Below are 9,445 nucleotides of genomic sequence, written 5' to 3' on the forward strand. Positions count from 1 at the left end.
CAGAGGCCCCTGTGGCCTTTGTCACTGGGGCTGGCCTCTCCTCTCCCCTGCCATGTGCAGATCACTACCAGGCGCTTGGGTGGGCTTGTTCTGCGAAGGAGGCAGATGACTGAGCAGCCCCCACACACCCCTGCCCTCACTTCTCCTGGGGGTCTCCCTGGGGCTGGAAGGATGGTGGCCCCACGGGACAGGCTCTCCTCTCACCTTTAGTTCTAACCCTCCCTGCTCTTGGAGGCAGCAGCCTGGAACACCAAGGCTGGACTGGACTGAACAGAGGCCTTGCAGACAGACAAGCCTGGAGCTGGGGTGGAGGGCAGTGCGGGAAGAGGAGATGGGGGCTGGACAAGGGGCCCATTGTTCGGACCGCAGAGAGGCCTCTGGTGGAGCGGTGCCCTCCCCCAGCCTGAGGTGCTGCTGCCTTGGCAGAATCAAAAGGCTCTTCTCTCATGCAGCTGGTGGGGGTGTAACTGGTACATGTTTCTGGAAAGCTGCTTGGCAGCCAATAGAGAGCCTTAAAAATGTCCCTGCCCTCCACTTCTAGGAATTTGTTCTAAAAAAATTATCTGAAATGCTGGCAAAGGCTCTTGTTCAAGAATGTGCTTCCCCAGTGTCATTGATAAACATCCAACAATTAAGAAATGGTTAAAAAAATTACGGCACAGAGTGAACTCTTAAGCAGTCATTACAGTGGAGTTTGTGAGCGTGTTATAATAATGCGGGGAAAATGCTTATGCCATGGGATCTAAATGAAAAACGAAAGACACTGAACTGCAGAAACCATCCCCCCATCCCCAGTACTGAAACGAATTCCTGTTGTGTGCTTAGTCACTCAGTCATGTCTGACTCTTTGGAACCCCACGGACTCCTCTGTCCACCAGGCTCCTCTGTCCATGGGACTCTCCAGGCCAGAATACTGGAGTGGGTTGCCATGCCCTCCTCCAGGGGATCTTCCTAACCCAGGGATCGAACCCAGGTCACCTGCACTGCAGGCGGATTCTTTACCATCTGAGCCACCAGGGAAGCCCAAGAATACTGGAGTGGGTAGCTTATCCCTTCTCCAAGAGATCTTCCCACCCCAGGAATTGAATCAGGGTCTCCTGCATTGCAGGCGGATTCTTTACCAGCTGAGCTACCAGGGAAGCCTGAAATGAATTCCCACCTGCATGGAAAAAGTTCTAGAAGGAAATATATAAAAAATGTAAGTGATTAATTCTGGATGGTAGAAAACTACATGATTTTACTTTTGTTCTCTATATTTTTCAGTATGTTCCTTTTTTATTTTTTTTTACAGCTAACACGTCAAACATGTGTTGTTCCTGTAAGAGGAAAACGCTTATCTGTATGTTTATATATATGCGTGCATGCTAAACCACTTCAGTTGAGTCCAACTCTTTGAGCCTGTATGGACTGTAGCCCGCCAGCCTCCTCTGTCCATGGGCTTCTCCAGGCAAGAAAACTGGGGTGGGTTGCCATATTCTCCTCGAGGGGGTCTTTCAGATCCAGGGATTAAACCTGCATTTCTTACCTGTCCTGCACTGACAGATGGGCTCTTGACCACTAGCACCACCTGGGAAGCCTCATGTTTATACATACATACATACAAATGATATATTTATGCATATGTATTATTATTTTTAAGAAGATATAGCAAAACTGTTTCAGGGAATTGTGCTTAATTAGCCTTTTCATTCTACCCCTATGTACACACACATATATACTATTCCCAACTCCTGGGTCTTCTAATCTCGGATGCACCAGATGTATGTGAGTTAACCTTGATCCGACTTTGCCTGGCTGAGGTATCAAAAGTTGGCCAACTTGAGTTTCCCTGGTGCTGGGAATGGCTTCCATTGGATGCCCTGTGGTTTCGGTTCTAGTTCCCACTTTGCTGCTGGGGCCAGTTACTTCCTGTCTTTGAGTCTTGGCTTTCTGACTACAGAATGAGCCATCTGGGTCCCAGTGACACAAGGCTCCTTCTAGTTGAAAAATGCTTTATCTATTGGAGTTGTAAGTCGCTGGGCCATGAGAGACTTGCCCTGGACAGTGGGGGGAGCAAAGGACAAAGCAAATAAGCGATTACCGCAGAGAGAAAGTGGAAACTGTCCTGACCGAAGCCTGGAGAAAGTGCTGTGAGGGGTTGTGTGTGTGTGCATGTGTTTGTGGTAGCCGGCAATCCACCTGAGCCCTGCAGAAATGACACGTGAGGTTGGGGGAATATTTCAGAGGAGAGAATGAAACAATCAAGCTCGGGGGATAGGTGAGTGGAGGACAAGGGTGGTTTGCCTCAGGAAGGGTGAGGTGAGAGTGTAGGGAGAGAAAAGCCTAGGAAGGAAGCAAGGTTAAGGGTCATGACTATCAGGCCAAGAATCTTGCCAAATGCTTATTTACTCATTTGTCATACGCTTCCCACACTTCAGACAGGCAGAGGAAGAGAAGTCAAGCTATGAAGCAGGGCTAGTATGTTGTAATGGGGTCACTGCCCACCAGGAAACCAGCTTCAGGATAAGTGACTCAGAAGCTCCTAAGGGCACGTGTCTCTAAGCATCAGTCACCACTCAGGAAAGGGAGCGAGGGTGGGCTCCTACCTAAAGGCTTGGTGTAACCTGCTAACTTCGCCTCAAAAGCCAGTACAGAGCCCTGGGGAGTCAGAAAACAGCGGGGCAGGGGAGTGGGAAGGGAACCAGCATTGGCTGAGCATCCGCAGGGGTTGCTCCGAAGAGCTTAGAGAATTCTGAGCTTCAAAATGTGTACAACGGGGCGCAGAGAAGCCAAGTCACTCATAGCTCATCTAAGGCCACACACGCAGCATACGGATGCGCTCATGTGTGAGCTGGAGGCCAGAGAGGCTGCTCTGTGCGTGTTGCCCCCTGACCTCGTGAGTTCGAATCTGTAGAATCTGTGTGCGCTGGATCTAGGGTATTCGACTCAGGTCTGGTAAACCCCAACCAATTCCTGGTAGAGCTGTAGGGGGCTGAGAGAAAGGCAGCCAAAATGGTTAAGAGGCACAGCAGAAGCTGAGGGAATGGGCTGCTGGACAGGAGCTCTCGTGTGCAGACTGACCACAGGGGTCCGTGAGCGTCCTGAAGCAAAGGAGTGAGACATGTCACCACACAGCCGTCAACACTCACTCTAGGCTAAAATTTACTTGCCTGGTGTTGTGCAGAGCACTGTGTGAATATGCAAATAATATGCATATCTTCATGAATTTAATAACACATAATACCTTATTATAATGCATTTATGGCACAAATTAAGAGCTCAAGAAATGTTAGCTATCTGATGTACCCAAAAATAGCCTGGGGGATTGATGCTACTGTTATCTGTTTTCCCACTGAAGAAGCAGGTGTTTAGAGGAGCCAGGTATGTAGCTCACCTCTAGAAGCAGTCTGTGAGTGGCAGAGCCTACATTAATCGTTGCTGGGATTTGAATCCAGGCCTAGCTCCAGAGAACACTCTCAACTGCCAAGTCCTACCTACTGCTTTCTGCGAATCGGAAGGGAGGATCACACACCCTCTTGGTGCCCCTGTCAGAGTCTTGGGGGCTGGATGGTTTGGGATTGACACGGTGCGGCAGAGCTGGGGTTGAGGGCAGGGGAGGCAGGAAGCGTATGTGGGTAACAGAAGATCGAGACCCACTCTGTGTAGAGTACTCCGCAGACGGCAATCAAAGACCGCACAGGACACAAAAGTGAGCAAAGAGTAAGCAACCAGCAGAGCAGTGAGTTTTGAGCGGAACTCAAACTTACCACTTTTTAAGTAAAAAATACTACTTTTTTCATCCACCAGAACAGCAAAAATTAAGAAGATTGATGATAGGGACTTCCCTGGTGGTCCAGTGGTTAAGAATCTGCCTTGCAATGCAGGGGATGTGGGTTCGACTCCTGGTCAGGGAACTAAGACCCCACACATCATGGAACAACTAAGCCTGTATGCTGCAGCTTCTGGACTTGCACACCAAAACTGCAGAGTCCGTATGCTGCAGTGAAGGACCCTGCATTATGCGGCGAAGATCCTGCGTGCCACAGCTAACACCTGGCACAGCCAAATAGCTAACTAAGTAAATAATGAAAAACGATGATAATAACATGGGGAGAGGGTAAGGTGTATGGGAAGAGAAACATGGACTCACAGTACCATAAGTAAAACAGATAGCCAATGGGAACTTTCTGTATGGCTCGGGAAACTCAAAAAGGGGCTCTGAACTGACCCAGAGGGGTGGGGTGGGGAGGGAGGTTCAAAGGGAGGGGATATACGTACACCTATGTCTGATTCATGTTGAGTTTTGACAGAAAACAACAAAATTCTGTAAAGCAATTATCCTTCAATTAAAAAATAAATTAAAAAAACTAACAGTAAAAAAAAATTAGTGTTGACAGATGGGTGGGGAAAAACTCTCGTTTATTGCTGATAGACTATTAATTGGCACCATCTTTTTGAAGGGCAACTTGACAGTAACAACATTTAATAGGAACATACCCTAGATTCTAATTCGAGAAGTGTATCCAACAGAAATACACATATGCTCAAATACACATTTTTGTAAAGGTAATTGCTGAAGAACCCTGTAACCTAAATGTCCATCAGAAAGAGACTGTGGCATAAATTATGATCATTCACACTCTGGAATACTAGGCACTTTTCAAAGGAGTCAATTAATGAAGTGGGAAAGGATGATTTAAGTAAAATAAAATCACTGAACATTTTGTATAGTATGATCCCAATTGTATAAAAACAAACAATAGCCCTACATATGTGACCATATGTTTAATATTATATCTATGCCTGTCCTGTAATACACAGACCCTTTATTAATTCACTCCTTTAAGAAAAAACAAAACTGCCTTGCTCTGCAATACACAGAGGCTTCCCTCATAGCTCAGTTGGTAAAGAATCCGCCTGCAATGCAGGAGACCTAGGTTCAATCCCTGTGTTGGGACGATCCCCTGGAGAAGAAAATGGTAACCTACTCCAGTATTCTTGTCTGGAGAAATTCTCCATAGAAATGCTGAATTATAATGGCTCCAGTGTTACCCTCAACCATGCTCTTAAGACATTTGTGGGGACTTCCCTCAGGGTCCAATTTTGGGCTTCCCAGGTGACTCAGACGGCAAAGCGTCTGCCCACAATGTGGGAGACCCAGGTTCGATCCCTGGGTTGGGAAGATCCCTTGGAGAAGGAAATAGCAACCCACTCCAGTGTTCTTGCCTGGAGAATCCCAGGGACAGAGGAGCCTAGTGGGCTGCTGTCTATGGGGTCGCACAGAGTCGGACACGACTGAAGTGACTTAGCAGCAGCAGCAGCAGCCAGTATTCTTGCCTGGAAAATTCCATGGACGGAGGAGCCTGGTAGGCTACAGTCCGTGGGGACACCAAGAGTCGGACACAACTGAGCTATTTCACTCCTTCTTTGCCGTATACAGGAAGCTATGAACAGATACACACTGAATGGTTAACAGGAGGTTGGGAAAGGCAGATTAAAAGCTAGGAACTATTGTTTTCTTTTATATACCTCCTGTTAAATTTCGTTACACAAGTCTAAGTTATTGTAATTTAAAATATCTGATGAAGATGACATTCCTTTAAAAAGAGCAGGTGAATGGATGGATGGCAGCCCAAAGTCTTCTGACAGGATAGGCACATTTGTGTCTGGGGCAGGAGAGAGGCCTCCGGGGACCACGGCATGATCATGAGTTTCAGAGTCGGGATTTTCATCCCACCTCCGTGTGCTTGTGGCCTTGGGAGAGTTTCTTAACCTTGGTGAGTCTGTTCCCTTGTGGGTAAAATAGACATCCGTCATGGCTGAGGCTGATTCTGCAGGGTAGCAAGTGTGTCTCGTTCTTATAGCAAACTAAAAAGACCCAGTTAAACGGTTAACCGTGGCCGGGGACAGAGGCCGGATCCGCGGTGCCTGCTGCTTTCTGCGGTGCAGGCTCCCACCAAGGCCGATTTCAAGTGACTGGTGTGGATCCTGCTCCAGTACGCTAGACAAGGACCCCGAAGTTCACCTGGAGCAACCTCCCACACCTCCACCATATTCACGGAGAGACGGAGCCAGATGTGCCCCCAATGGGCTTCCCTCCTCCAGGGGAGGATTTCCTCCAGAAGCTGCAGACAGAAGGCCCAGCTCCTCTGCTCCACGCCAGCCCTCCTGAGATTCACAGGGTGGGAGTTTTACTTGAGTCTTTTCTTCTCCAGATTCTAGCTCACCTCAGCTTCTACTCTGAGCTCCCTCACCTACCACCACCTGGTCCTTCCCCTGATGTGCCCTCCATGTGTGCTGCCAGGCAGTTCCACCCCCCGCCCCCGGAACGGCAGGGATTTGCTGCGGGGGGCTATTTACAACAGCATGTCGCCCCCTCCCCTGCCCCACCGCCTTGGTGTGTGCGGTTGACTCTGTTCCTCACCGTGACTTCTCACAAGACTTTTAGGATCAAGCAATGCCTGGCCAAGAAACAAAAGCAGAAGAAACGCCCCATTCTCCCAATGGATTCGCATGACAGCCGGTAATACGATCAGGTACAACTCCGAGACCTGGGAGAAGAACCCAGCTGGGTCTGTAAGGAATCCCACGTGAGAGGGTCCCATGCTGACCTGGTATAAGGGTCACTGCTATTCATCACATGCATATGACAAATCACCGCTGTCTGGACAGCTGGGGGCACATTCTACTGGGGGAAAAATGGTTTTTCTCTTTGTTTTTGTGCTTATGCATTGGTAGGGTGGTTCAGCAGTAAATGTGTGAGCCCTTCTACTTGAAAAATAAAACAGCCTGGTCCTTGGGCCCAGGATAACTAGCAGTCGGAGGGTGACCAGCCTGCATCTGTGGCGACACTCGGTGGCTTGTGGGTAGACGCTGGCTGGGCTCCCCAGGGAAGCATGTGCTGAAGGCTCTTCCCATATCCTCCGGGTTCTGCCCTTGGCTGGGCTTTGGCACCGGCTGTCCTTTTAAGCTTCCTCCCTCCCAACCCAGCTGACTCAGATGCTTTAAACCAGTGCATCCTCCTAGAGGCCAGACTGAGTCATCACCCTCCACTGTTAAATAACAGAGAAAAGCAGGTTTGGAAAGCAGGGCCCCTGCTCAGCCAGCCCAGGCTCACACAGAACAGAGTCTGCCGGGAACTATTCTCTTGCCTGCCAGGACTTAGCCTTGCCCATCTGCTAAAGCTAACTCATTGCCCAGAGAGTAAGAAAGACAGAGCTGATACCTCCCCACGCAACCCACCCCCTCCACACAAGTGTTTTTAAGCCAGTCTCCTAAGAACTCTTGGACCCGATCTGCTTTCACCTGCCCACTTTCCTTCTCTCTCTGCCCTTCTGGCCCCAACCAGGACCCAGACACAAGCTTCTGCCTCCTTGGTGTTGGGTGAGGGGTCACTGCTGTGGACAGGGAGGAGGGATGAGAGGCAGTGAGCAGGGGCAGATGAGCATTCAGCAGCTGGCAAAGCCTGCCCCTTCCTCCTACCCTCTCTGCTCCCACGCCTTGGCAAATCTCAGAGGTATCCACCCTAACACATAAATGGGGTTTACAATCTTGGGAGCAAGTTTGTCTTTGAAAAGAGGCTATCAAGAGAGCACAAGTCTTTATTGCCTCTCAGGAAGGCTTGCAAGTCCACCTCACCCACCCCAATCCCAGCAGGTTCAGACCTGCTCCCTCGGGGATGTGTACCCACAGTCCTGGTTTCAGGAGGCTCAGCATTCCCGTTCTTTAAGTTCTTTGGGGGTATTAGTCCTATCTCTCCAAGTAGACTGTCAGTGCCTAGAGGGCAGGACAATGCCTCACACCTTTCAACCCCTCTAAAGAGGCTGACCCATGCCAGGAATATTGAGTCTTCAATGAACAGTCGTCTATCCATCCATCCATCCATCAGGATATATACTGCGTGCCTACCACACATCAGTACTATGGAGGTCAAAGATAATAGATCAATCACTATCTCTGTGGCACTTGTGTGATAGGGAATGGATCAGCCAGTCCAGAGCAATTGTTTTCATTAATATACAATGATGCCTAGTAATTATACGACACTTTGCAGTTAACAAAACGCCATCACAGCCCAGCAGGCTCCAGAGTCGGAAACAACTAGCTTGCGGTGAGCCAAGACTAAGCTCTGAGTCTATTCAACTCTGTTCATTGACTCCCTGAGCCCTGCAGAGCTACGTTGAGGAATATTTACGATTTAGAACAAGAGGGACGCTTTTCTACTCCAGGAGTTTCCTGGTTCCCCACGAGACCCTTGGGTTGACCCAGTTCCATCCTGGAAGGTGCCCTGTCAGTGTGATGGGGTGCTGAAGGACCCAGCCCCACCGGCTCCCTCTTTGTCCTCCTCTGACTGTGTGGCCAGCCGCAGCGTCCTGCCCCCTGCCTGCGGCCATGCAGAGCCCCAACCGGGCCGGCTCGCTGGGCTGGGCAAGGAGTCCTTTCTGCCTTGGCTTGCTGCCACCCTCTAGGAGCTACTCAGGCGTGGAGGGGTCTCTGGGCTGGATCTCCGCTCCACAGCTGCCAGATTCGAAGCCTCCCTGTCCTCCACTCCTCCCCACACCCACAAACCCAAATACCTCTGGGGTTGCTGGAACAGACAAGAACCAGGAAAAGCTTCCAGAGCCTTCTCAGCCTCCGATGGCAGGTGGGGGTCCTCTCTGAGTCTGGGGGGCTCCTCTTAGAACAGCAGTCTCAGCTAGATCAAAGGAAAAAGGCTTTGGGAGCAAAGTTGCTGAGGCCAAGTCACTTCCTTCTGAGTTTTCCTCCTCTCTCTTTATGCACAAACTTGGGAAAGTTGCAAAAGAGGCCGGGCTGGTGTGACCTCAGCCCTGTGGGTGGAGTGGGTGGGGAGGATGGAAAGCTGGGCTTCCTCGCAGACTGGATCTGGGGCCTGCTGAGAATGGAGTGTACAGAGACTCTGGGCCCTGGGGCAGGGCAGGGCAGGGCGGGCGGGGCGGATGGCAGGGACGAGGCAGGAGAGGCTGAGGGTCTGAGTCTGTGCCTCAGAGGGTCTGTGACCATAAAAAGCCTCTGGCTGTTTTTAGGAACTTCTGCATCTGCTGCTGGGAGCCAGCCAGTAGAGCTGCCCTTCTGTCGGTTGAATTCAGACTCACGTGTGTGCCTGCTAGGGAGAGGTTCTGGTCCCCACACCTTGCCCTCACTCTTACGCTGCACACGCACACCACATCAATACCTCCCTCCCCACCAACCCCCCACCCCCGACACACACACACACACACACAGAACCAGACTCGTGAGATGGGAGGCAAGTCCTGACATCTCCCCGGGCTTCTCGGGTAAGAGCGTGTGACCCAACCTGAAGTTCCTAGGAACCTACAGTGAGTTAAAATGTTAGTGTTCCCTAGAGCTCAGCTTCTCTGTACACCAGTGCCAAATCGAATCCCAGAGACAGACTTTGGGGTGAAGCAGAAAAGGATAGCTTTATTACCTTGCCAGTTAAAGGGGG

General features: G+C 50.2%; 1 protein-coding gene across 1 annotated transcript in view; it reads right to left on the minus strand.

Moving 5' to 3' along the window:
- Positions 1-8,784, minus strand: part of RAB7B (RAB7B, member RAS oncogene family) — a 28,269-nt gene extending 19,485 nt beyond the window's left edge. Inside the window, exon 1 of the mRNA XM_005690407.3 lies at positions 8,556-8,784. The gene's annotated coding sequence lies outside the window, so the exon portion shown is untranslated. The remainder of the gene's footprint in view (positions 1-8,555) is intronic.

Source organism: Capra hircus, chromosome 16, assembly GCF_001704415.2.
Source record: "Capra hircus breed San Clemente chromosome 16, ASM170441v1, whole genome shotgun sequence".
NCBI lineage: Eukaryota > Metazoa > Chordata > Mammalia > Artiodactyla > Bovidae > Capra > Capra hircus.